Raw genomic sequence first — 12,736 nt, forward strand, 5'->3', positions numbered from 1 at the left:
TCCTGTATGATTCTACGAAATACCAGAGTGGTGTAAAAGCAGATGAAAAATTGACAAACAATGATCTTCCATTGATGCAACTCTCACTATACTGTGTAGTAGAAAAATTGAAGTTGGATATTTTTGAAATCTATACATTCACCTTTTAATTAAGTTCAAAGCAAAAAATGCAAAGGGATCAACGACTTACTATGTGTCGTAAAAACTCTTTGGGTCTTAAAAACTAATATTCTAGATTGCTATTTGTTCATTTTGGTTGTTTAAATGCTAGTCTGAGCTAATTTGGTATCACACTGGCCTTTGCTTTGCCACCATATACAAAATTGTAGGGGATAGAGAACACAGGATAAGATCTGACGTCCAAAACGCCGAAGGGACAGGTGGAACACTATGAAATTTAACATGTTTACCTGGAAACAAACAACAAAGTAGATATATTTTCCGAAAATTTGATACCAAGAAAATTAGTTAAACCGTGGGGAAGAGAGGAGGTGAGGGGGGGGGTCTACAGAGTCATGATTCTGGGGTTTTGTGGGATTGATTGTTATGGTTCATGTCATATTTCCTCATAAGAGCATATTTGATTATTGCAAAGCACAAAAGTCAACATTATTGTTTCTGGACATGCCCACTTAACAACTGCAACTGAGTGCAGTAATAGACATTAACTTTCAAACATGGTTGTCCCTTGAACAAGTGAACGATAAGCAATGAGATACTCTTGGTCCCCCACCTTTTGCTCTCTCTCTCTCTCTCTCTCGCTCTCTCTCTCGCTCTCTCTCGCTCTCTCACACACACACCCTATTTAACAAGAAACAAGGCAAGAAGAGCCTCACAAATATCGTACACAAGGCAAATTACTGAGATGGTTGCCATGGCAACAGAATTCAGCCAGTCACAGATGTGATCTCATCAGGATGAGATAATACCATGAGGAATAGACATCTGCAATATGAAAGCTAAATATTCAACGGTTTTTGAAACAGTACGCAGACGAAAAGTACAAGGATGGATGAGATCTGTCGGTCGGACGGAGCTCATTTTAATGTCCCTATCTCTGACAATTATATTTCCGAGTAACACAATGGGAAATTTTATCTACTGTCACCTGGTGATGTTTGTGTCATTATGATTTTAAGGCTAGTTTTTCAGCTACATTGTCCTGCAAAAGTGTTCGTCCCATACAAAGTTTTCACATTTTGATGCCACCTGAGCTTATTTTATGATGCTTTCAAATCAAACTTAACTAGAACGGGCACTCAGTAGAGCGCAGACCTTCACCAACGCTACATTTTGCCCTCCCCCCCACAGAAACCGTTGATTGTGAGGGTATTTAATCCCATACCACATCTGCCATATCATATGTGTTATGATGGCTTAAAAACATTAAATTTCCTGCTGTTTGACACTGATTCACGTACATTGTACAATTTCTGTATGAACTCCCTGACCTTTTTGGGTGTCGGTGTAAAGTCAATCTGATGACAACTGGTCACATTATAAGAAATCAAATATTACACATCACAGGATAGGGAATTGAATTCTAAACATTTTGAATCTACTTACATGCAAATTGTATAAGAATTGACCGCGTTATGATAATAAAGGTCGTTGACCCCCCTGACCTTTGACCCAAACCGCTAACAAAGGTAATGACGTCATTGTGTCATGTCGTATATCACAAGATTGGGCATTGAATTCACAACATTTTGGCATTGGTTACATGCAAATTGGATAAAAATCGACTGCACTATGGCAAAATGACGATTTTGACCTTTTCATGACCTCGACCTTGACCTTTGTACTCTTAATTTTGTAATTGGTATTAGAGTGTGGGGAACAGAACAGTCAACATTTTGGTGTTGGTTTCATGCAAATCGGATAAGAATTGACCGTGTTATGACTAAAACCGCACATTTTGCAATGTCGTGACCCCCCCTGACCTTTGGCTCCCAACCGCTAATAAGGGTTATTACGTCATTGTGTCATGTCACATATCACAAGATGGGGCATTGAATTCTGAACATTTTGGCATTAGTTGCATGCAAATCGGATACAAATTGACCGCACTATGGTAAAAAGACGATTTTGACCTTTTCATGACCTTGACCTTGACCTTTGACCCGATCGCTCCCAAAATCTAATCAAATGGTCCTCGGATAATAACCAATCATCCCACCAAATTTGCTGCGATTCAGTTCAATGCTTTTGGAGTTATGCGAATAACAAACAAATAAATAAATAAATACACAGCGATCAAAACATAACCATTGCAACAAAGTTTGCGAAGGTAATAAAGTCTTCACTAACTACTGCAAAGTGATGAAGTTCTGATAAAATAAAATAAAAATTTCTGCTAAAATGTGAATAAATTAGATTAACAGAGAAAATCAGATGATTCTCAGGTCCAGAAGTATTCAAACCCTTTGCCTTTAAAATTAACCCCAAATCACTTCAGGAATAAATTATTTGTTTGAAAAGTTACAAAATGAGTGCTTTTGGTTTCACCTGTATGTAATCAGTGGTTTAACTTAAAAATTAAGCTCCCCACTTATCTTAGGAGTTTTAAGATGCAACTCACTTGGTCAATCAACAAGGCAAACATGAAGACCAAGGAGCTTTCCAAAAAAGTCAGATCTAAAGTGGTGGAGAAGCATTGGTCAGGAGAGGGTTATAAGAATATTTTAAAGTCACTCATTATCCTTTTGAGTACAGGGAAATCCATCATTAATTAGTGGAAGACGTATCATACCACCCAGATCAGGTCACCCATCCAAACTCATCAGCTAGACAAGCAGGAAACTGGTTTGGGATGTCACTTCAAATCCAACAATCACTTTGAAAGATCTGCAAGGCTCTATGTCTGAGATTGGGGTCAGTGTTCATCAATCAAAAATGTCCCTTTCCCTATACACATCTATAAGTTCTGACGGAGTTTGTGAAAAAGCATCTTCATGATACTGCAGGCATGTGAAGAAACCTTTTGTCGTGAGATGAGACAAAAATTGAACTTTTTGGTTTAAATTAAAAGCGTTGCATCTCGCGCAAGCCTAACACTGCACATCACCACCAAGTCAACACCATCCCTACTGTCAAGCATGGTGGTGGCAGCATCATGCTATGGGGTTTGCTTTTCATCAGTAGGGACTGGTAAGCTAGTCAGGATATAAGGGACAAATGATGTCAGGATGATGGTGCAAAGTACAGGAAAATCCTTGATGAAAACCTGCTTGATTCGGCCATGAATCTGAAACTTGGTAGGAGATTCACATTTCAGCAGGACAATGATCTGAAGCACAAAGCTAAAGCCACACTGTAGTGACTGAATAAGAAGAAAATAAATGTTCTTGAGTGGCCCAAAGTCCTGATTTGAACCCAATTGAACATTTATGGAGAGACTTGGAAGATTGCAGTCCATCGATGATCCCCATCAAACTTGGCAGAATGAGAGCAATTTTCACGTGAGGAATGGGCAAAGATTTCACCATCTTACTGTACAAAGCTGGTCGAGACCTACCCAAAAAGACTCGTAGCAGTCATTGCTGCAAAAGGTTCTTCCACTAAGTTCTGACCTCAGTGGCTGAATAATTTTACAACCAGTGAATTTTGATTTGTACGTTTTTTTACAGGTATTCCTGACATGTAACCTCCTTTAACGATAACAGTGCTTCGTTTGATCCCCCCAGTTATGCATATAAAAGTGAATTTGGAAAAATTGTTTTTACATCATAATTCATCTAAATGTGGAATTATTGGTAGGGGGTGAATACTTTTGCAGGCCACTGTATAATCTGCTCACTATGAAAACGAAATTTGAAAACAAATCCTTTTATGATGCAAAACCTCCTGAACATTGTACACAACAGCTCAACCAATGAACACGCTGCCACAATGAGTGTACCATGTATCCTGTCCTGTCATTGTCATCAGGCAAAAGCACACACCTCAGTGTTGTGTGCTGCAGCAGTATTAAATATTGTGAAGTAAATCTGTTTGCTCCCGAATAGACATTCAGTCAAGATCGCCTATTGTTTCCATTCAAGTTGAAGAACTCGTTTTGCAATGACCATTTTTCTCTGCTGGATCGTCAACCAGACGTGAATTTTAGATGACCTCATCTCTGTTTCCTTGTCCATCACACGTGCGTAGCTCTTTTTGAATCGTAGGCGTGTAGAGTAGGACATCCCATGGATATACACATGAAGTGATTCATCAAGTCAGTTGTCAGAAATGATCTCACAGTCAGACTTGATTCATCTAACCAGCAAAATACCACCAAGCTCACAAATGGCTGATGACAATGGGAGGGTCAAAATGATGGCTACCAACTCGAACAAGTTTTTTTTATTTTTATTTTTTTCAATTTGTCTTCACAAAGGTACAGCTCTGATGTTGATGTCGAGGGTTGTGGTAAGATCTTACACTTGCACACAATGGCTGCTTTTGCTTTCCTTGTCCAAGTACATTGGACATTTCTGCCAGTATTTCAATGTGATTTCTGGATTTCTGGGCTGCTGATTTGCTTGTTCCAAAACATTTGACATCAACACACATGGCACACGTTGAGCAGAAATATTGACTTGTTCACCAGACTAGTGGCACACACTCTTAACGGGTCCGAAAAGAATCTTCCCTTGTCCTGGACAACCGATGGTGTCAAGGTGGAAATACTTAACATCAACTGGATAGGTGCATCACCAAATTACCTTCTTCTTGCATATGGCAACTTTGCTGCTGGGTAGCTTTGCTGCCAGGTACCTATCGTTTTGTTGGGGCATGACTATGCCACTGATGCTGTGCCCCGATACCAGTACATTGGGACTCATTTCACCGGCCTCAGAAGGATGACAGGCTGAGTCAACCCTACCTGGTATTAATTCAGCGGGAAACGGGATCAAACTCAGGACTCAAATTTAGCGGCCAAGGGGGCTCGAACTCAGGATCCTATGCTCCCAACTCAGGATCCTATGCCACCCTAACCACCAAGCCAACAACAGGCTTAGCAAATTATGAGGAAGTATGTCACGTCACATTGCTCATTTTTTATTTCGACACTGGTATTTTTCATACCTTGAAAATACAAATTGGCAGCAGGAAATCACGAGAGTGTAAATTAAGGCTTTAGATTTGACAAATGGACAGCGGTTGTGAACTCAATCGGTTTCTTGCGAATGATATAATGCTACTGCTGCTGCTGCGGCTGCTGCTGCTGTCTCTCTGCATTAGCTTGCACATCAGCCCCCATGGTTAGGAACAACTCGTTTTACTGCAGTCAGCATGACATGAAGGTTAATGATAGCATCATATAGACTTCATGGGCAAGCACCAAGAATCTTGGCATTGAATGTTCATGGCTGGGACATATTTATCAGATAACCCATTGGGTGCTGCCATGGTATCAGCATAATACATTATTCACAGTTGTTGGAGATTTGTGTCAGAAAACAACCTGTCATAACCTTTTGCAGATGCTCATGTACCAAACAATCTCTGACACAGAGCATCAGTGCTGCCGAAGTAGTTTCTTGGCAAGAGTTACACTGGGTGGTTTGCCATTGACTTCCCAGCAGTCGTCGGGCAGGAATTTACAATTTGTCCATGGTGCCAACAATATCTCGCCAACTCATCAAAAAGGACATTGTGGGATCTTCAACGTCCACCAACTAATGTCGGCAGATGGGACACCCAGTTTAACATCCAAACGAAGATCGGTACACACATTGATGTTCACCCTACCTGTGAAACATCAGGATGACAGTTTATAGATCCTGGGCTGAGATTCAAACCCAGGCTCGACGGCTTAGAGGCGAGAGGTGAGTGTGTGTACCTCCAGACCACCCTACCAGGCCTGTCATAACGTAATGAAGATAAAAAGTCAATTACTAATCTTCATCTTATTCCTAACCTTCATTGATGATCTCACTGACTCTCTTGCAATCCTCTTTAATATCTATTTGCTGATGATGCCACCCACTGCCATGACATGCCTCATTCTTCAGACAGGAAGGCTGCAGCCTCTTCCCTCTCTTAAGACCTTTACAAAATCACAAGATGGTCAAACACTTGGAATATGTCTTTCAATCCTGATAAATCTCACACTCTCACGAGCTCTCTCTGAAAGGACCGCCTGGCAAACCTCACCCATGTATTTCCTTAATAATCTTCTTGAGGAGGTTCTGTCATTCAAACTCCTGGGTCTCACTATCAGCCATGATCATTCTTGGGCAAACCACATTTCAACGTTGGCCTCCAAAGAGTTTGTGTTTATTTTTCCGTTTATATACATGCTTCAAAATCAAATATACTACCAAATCAAATCCAACCAAATTTTGCATGTTGCCCAAGGGTAGCCCAAGTACAGTTTCTGTTGGGGGTAGCGTATCTGGGGGAGGGGTTTCAGGGTGGTGGGAAGACCCCAATTCTCTCAATGTAAATGTGTATTGTTTAATTACACCCCTTGGTATTCGGTATGACAAATCTTCTTGTGTGTATATATATATATATATATATATATATATATATATATATATATATATATATATATATATATATATATATATATATAATTAAACAACTTAACAATATGCATAACGGTGATGTTGAAATGTGGGTGAAAATAATTAAAGTTTTTCCAAATGTTTCATTTCCTTCATTTTTTTGCAGAGGTTCAAACCAAAGCACCCCACATGGAGCTCCGCAGGGAAGCAGAAGTGATTTTTGCTTACTCCATTTATTAGCAGCAAGGATGGTTGATGAAGGCGGCGTCAGCTGACTTCCAAAGCGGATGGAAGATGACCTGATATGATAGAATGAACAGAGCAGAATGTTTGAAGTACACCATGCTGTCTTTCGATTAAATCCATCAGCAAAGTGACGGGTACTTTTTACGAATTATACAACTGATCAACTGATATGTCTGTTGTTTCTGTTGTTGTTGTTGTTGTTGTTGTACAAAGTGACATGGCAAAACTGATTACCAAAACGAACACTTGACTGTAAGGAGACTTTATTTGATAGGAATGCTTTGGTTACCTAGAATTTCACTGAGAAAAAAACAATTAATAGTGGCACTGGCACATCATAAAGGGGAAATGCATCAGCAATCAGCAACTTAGGTAACCGTTGTAATCAAAGGTGCTGAGACACTGGGCTGATCACGTCGTCACCCAGAACGATGCTGCTGCCAATTACAATCACATCTTATGATTGCCATGCTGAGGAAGCACAAACACTTTGAACTGCTTGACAGTGTTAATGTCGATGTGTATGCAATTTGTAGATGATCACTTATAAGTGCGGTTATATATGACCCTCGGGGCTCCCCCAAACAAGTGTAAACTTGATAGGTACAAAGACACACACACACACACACACACACACACACACACACACACACACACACACACACACACACACACACACACACACACACACACACACACACACATTGTGTAAGCATACGACCCGTGTTTTCCGACTGTCTCGTGTTTTCCCATTTTCCCATTGTCATTGTTTTTCCCATTGCTCACCTGCATTTGATTTTCCATTTAAATATGTTTTCATTTATTTTTTTCCATTTATTTATGTTTTCATTCATGGATGCTTTTCGACAGTTCTGTGATTTTCCTGGTGTATCGGCTTCGATGTCTGTTGGAACACAAAATTACCGTGCTTCCTTATTGTCAGGTCAGGTCAGATTACATCTGTGGCTTGCTATACAGGTACCATGTAAACCTGTACTAACCTGTTTCATGCTCGGGTTGTCGGCGACTAAACCGTCTCCCCCACCAGGTTTTTTGGTGAGAAGGGTGTATGATATGGACACCCAGCAGGATGAAGAACAAAACCTGTCAAAGAGTGGAGGAGCTCCTTGTGAGCCAACGGCCATCCATATCTCGTGCCCAACTGTATCTGCGGACGTTCTCCTGCAGTTGGTTACTTTTTATAAGGAGGTTGGTGGCAGGATTTGTACTCTGGCCACCGTAAAACCCTTCATTCTGCAAAACATACGAAAAGCACAAAAAAAATCTGAAAACCCACTCCATGGGAGGTACCTCCTGTGGAGCTGCCTTTCACAAGGCAGCTCACTGGATGATGGGATTGGGGCAAAGCCTTCGGGACCCCCAATCTTTGATGATAGGAAGGAAACCATGGGGGTAACCTTCCCGGGAAAGATTGCGGTAGTGTGTGTCGGGGTGGTGCTGAGGTGTCGTCTACCAGACTGCGGTCTCCTTGGGTTAACCCGAGGTGTCCTTTCGGGTGGGTGACTGGAATGTCCTATCCCCAAGAGAGGATGATCACCTGTCTCTGTTATCTGAGCTCAAGCATTTGGACATCGGTATTACAGCTCTCTCTGAGGTTCGGAGACCAGATTGCGGAGAGATCATGGTGGGTGGTTACACCTACGATTGGTCTGGTCTCTCTGATGGTTACCATGCCCAAGGAGTTACTGCAGCTGTGTCCAATAAGCTGACTCCAATGATAATTGAGGTAACACCGGTCAACGAGCGTATTATGAGACCAAGGATTCATCACTCCTTTGGTGTGATTTCCCTGGTCTCTGTATATGCTCCGACTGAGGTGAGTGATCTCACCGTGAAGGACACATTTCATCCTCGTATTTCTCAGGCAGAGAGATGGATTGATGCATGTGCTGTTTCTCAGATGGACATTCAACTGGGTGTCCCGTCTGCTGGTATTCGTTGGTGGAGCATGGAGGTTAAATATTCCGCGGTGTCCTTCATTAAGATTCATCACCAGCACCCTGAACAAAGTACAAATTGCTTCCTGGATTAAAGAAAACTGGATGTAAGTGGTCTGATCTTCTTGGATGTTCCTTGACATCAGGTTACACTATTTGCTTATCACCTCCGCCACCAAAGGTGGACGGAGGTTCATATTTCCAACCCTGTTTGTCTATCTGTGAGCATGATATCTCACTTATTATGGACAGATTCAGATGAAATTTGGCGGAGGTATGCATTTGGTAGAGCGCATACCTCCGCCAGGCTGGGACCTTCACCAGAATCTAATTGGCTTGTTCTTGTCACTTAACCAACTCATCCACCAAGTTTCGTCCGAATCTGTCCACAAATTTTTGAGATTTTCTACTACATATCGTTTTTGGCCCTATCAATGGTGAAGAATCGCTTTAAAAATTCTAGTATATGGATGTGGATCCAGATCTTCACGAAAATCGAATCAATTCATCCTTTTCACACGCCCAACCTGTCCAACCAAATTTCCACCTGTCCACCAGAAGTAAGTGAACTACCTAAAAAAACAAAATTTCACTGCTGTGGCTGCACATTGATGTTGGCAGGATGAGCACCATGTTTGGGCATTGCACATCACTGTGAATCTCCAACATGAAAAAGTCTTACACAAAAAAAGGAAGTTTCAAGGTAACACGCATTACAGGGGGGGAAAAAAAACCCATTTTACTCATCTCACATTATCTATAATATGTATTATGTAGTACATGCAGCTTCACGATGAAGGCTGACAGGGAAGGCTGGTCCTTCACAAGGATTTTTCCCTCCACATCTCCTTCCATATCTGCAACCTTTTCATCTCCAAACTTCTGTATAACTGACACCAATTGCACTGCACTACATCTGAGTTAATTCACAACCATGATAATGACTGGAAAGTTCATTGCAACTTTATTCTAAAAGTTAATGATGTCACCCCAGCCCACCCCACCCCACTGTGCTTCACCAGTAGGGAGCTTCCTGCAAGAGAAAATCAAGCAAAGCCACTGTCTGCCATACTCACTTTATTTGAATGTCGATGTGTCATTTGAAATGTTCACGAGGACAATTGTGCTCTTCCGTAACTCAAATACAATGAGGTTTTCTATCCCAGAGTGTTGTCCACAATCTTGCACATACTTACCTTGACAATTGCTGTTTTTTTTTTTGTTGTTGTCCACAGCAGCTGGAACTCGTGTTCAAATCTGAAGGCAGCACCGAGTATAACTTCTCCACAGGCAAAGGTAATTCTACAACCTGATGGTATTCATCTGGCACTGCGTAGGCTTTTTGTGCCCGGTGTTAAAGCATCCCCCCGAGGAGGAGAGACAGAGCCTCGCGTGACTGCAATAAGCAGATGGTGAGTCCTAATGCTGGCTTTCATCATCGATTGAATGTGAGATCGAGTGTGCTCGGATGTGCTTGTGTGTTTGGAATGATCCAGCAAATTAAATGTTAATACATTGTGCATTAAAACAATAAAAAATAAATGTTAAGAAGAGGTGACAACATGAACTAGAATGACACTCAGTTGAGCGCATACCTCTGCCAGGCTGGACAGTTTGTTTTGTATCCCACTAATTGACGGATATGCATCCGGATCTTCACCAAAATCTCATCGGCTTATTCTTGTCACTTAAGCAACTCATCCACCTGGTTTTGTCAAAACTCGTCCACAACTTTTTGAGATATTGTGCTATATATTGTTTTTGGCCCCATCTGTCAATGGTGAAGAATCACTTTCAAAAATAAAAACGGAAAATTCTCCAATCTGGATCTTCACCAAAATGGAATCGATTCGTCCTTGTCGCACACCGAACCTGTCCACCAATTATCTTCCAAATCCATCCACAACTTTTTGAGATATCCTGCTCACAGACAAACAAACAGACAGACAGACAGACAGACAGACAGGGGTGAAAATATAACCTCCATCCACCTTCGGTGCCGGAGGTAAACATGTACGGCAGTCATAATGTGTATCAACCAAAGCAGTGTACTAGCGTGTACTGAGCTGTACTAACCTATGCTGTGACGTTTTTACCAAAACACAGCATAGCACAGGTTAGTGCAGTATCACATTGCACTATTTTGGGTGAACTTTGATTTTATTTTGTACAATGTCTATCATGCTGTCCTGTGCTGTATCATGTTGTAATGGGCTGGCAGGACAGCCCCAGAGGGATGCACACTTGCCTTTTGAGCTGTCTAGCCTGGGTTCGAATCATAGCCCTGCTATAAACTGCCATCCTCATGTCTCGCAGGCAGGGCGAGGCATAAATGATGTGTGTGCAGTCTTTTTGATGGACATCAAAGTTGACGTCCTGCCTCCCGGCATTGGTCGGTGGACGTTAAATATCCTAAGGTATCCTTTGCGAAGAGTAGGCGAGCTATTGGTGGCACCCTGAACAAATTACAAATTCCTACTCTTGCAGTACCTACATGGGACACTGAATCGGAGGCACAGCTGCACCCCCATCAAATTATGCTACCTGCAGCCACATGCTGCACATGAAAAAGAGAGAATCGCCGAAAGAATGCTGCACTGATCTGCACTCTCCTGCATTGATGACTCTGTCATTCATTGTACATTATATGTAGATCGAGGAAGCCACCAGAAAATGACTGCAGTATTTGTTATTATAAGCTGGGACCAAGTGTTTTTCGGATAATTATTTGTTGGTGTTGAATCCGAAGCATCTTTTTGCGTTAAAGTGTCAAAAATAACGACAATTTGACAGCAAATCGCTACGAACACGATCGATAATGTGGAAATTGACTGTGCGCCAGTAAATCAATAATACATCACCTAACTGACGGTCATAAATCATTGAATGCTGTTGAGGTGTTTGAAATATTGCTGGACTTACCTTCCGAATCACAGGTTTGAAAAAAAAAAAGATTAGTTCCAAGGAGCTTCGAGCAACAAGAGTGAAACATGTGGACATTGCACCAAAAAATGGCTCTCCAAAGAGCTGAGACAAGCGGTTATAAACGGCATTGTACATCTCACATTGAACACGTCAGAAGTATCGGACCGATGCTTCAACAAAGATTGCAGCATCATACAACAACGGCAAGTCATCTTTCAATGAAGAGCTCCAGCACTGAGTGGGGGTTCAATTTGTTCCATCTCACCTCCATGGTTTTTGCGATTGCCAAATCCTGGTAATATCACTCATGCGCAATCGCATATCTTTAGCTGATCTGGTGACTTGCTTACGTACCTCGTGTCGCTTAATCATGTGGATTTGAAAATATGTGGGGAAGTCACTCAGGTCGGATATCACTTGTGAGTGAGGATATGATGGAGTGTATCCCTGATGGTCTATACATGCTTCTGAGGGTATTTTTGTTCCTATATGTTGAGGCTCATGGAAGAGCAAGGTGAAGGAGGGTACGAACTGGCAATATGCCAACTCTTGGGCACATTAAGTAAGGGAAATTGAAAAGAGGAAAATACGAAAGAGGAGAGGGCATAAAACGCTGCATACTGCATGTTGGGTTGTGTTCGGAATGACCAATGGGGGTAATAAAGATTGTGGGTTAAGATTGGGGATGAGGTGAGATATTGGTGAACTACCTGGTTGGAGGTCTGGAGGGAAGAGTGGGATAACAGTCTCTGGAAGGCAGTTCCACATATGGGAGAACTGAGGAATAACAGGGCTGAGGTGTGCAGTCAGCTTGGATTTTGGAAGTTTAACCAGGAGAGGTTTACTGGAAGAATATACATCCTGGAGCTATTGGGGGTGGGTCAGAGGGCTGATAGAGCAGAGGGAGCTAAACAAGAGGAGAGGCAGTAAAAACAGAGATACCAGTGACCTTTCTGCAATGTGAGAGCAGCAGGCTTTGTGCTTCAGTGTCATCACAGGAGATTCCAATAATGTTGAGAGCTTAAAATCCACAGAATCCAGGAGAAACAGATGTGCTGCTGGAGCCACAGCCCAAAGGAGAGAGCAGCACTTAATTGATCAAAAGCCTTG

At 41.8% G+C, this 12,736-nt stretch overlaps 1 long non-coding RNA gene across 2 annotated transcripts in view; it reads left to right on the top strand.

Moving 5' to 3' along the window:
* The window catches only part of LOC147019524 (uncharacterized), a 91,543-nt gene that overhangs the window by 12,728 nt on the left and 66,079 nt on the right, over nt 1-12,736 (top strand). For both annotated transcript variants that reach the window (XR_015061446.1, XR_015061447.1), the window contains exons 2-3: nt 6,664-6,877; nt 9,937-10,113. This is a non-coding gene — a long non-coding RNA (uncharacterized LOC147019524). The remainder of the gene's footprint in view (nt 1-6,663; nt 6,878-9,936; nt 10,114-12,736) is intronic.

The sequence above is a fragment of the Eptatretus burgeri genome, chromosome 9 (genome assembly GCF_056783735.1).
Source record: "Eptatretus burgeri isolate ZD-2024b chromosome 9, Ebu_testis_v1, whole genome shotgun sequence".
Classification (NCBI taxonomy): Eukaryota; Metazoa; Chordata; class Myxini; order Myxiniformes; family Myxinidae; genus Eptatretus; species Eptatretus burgeri.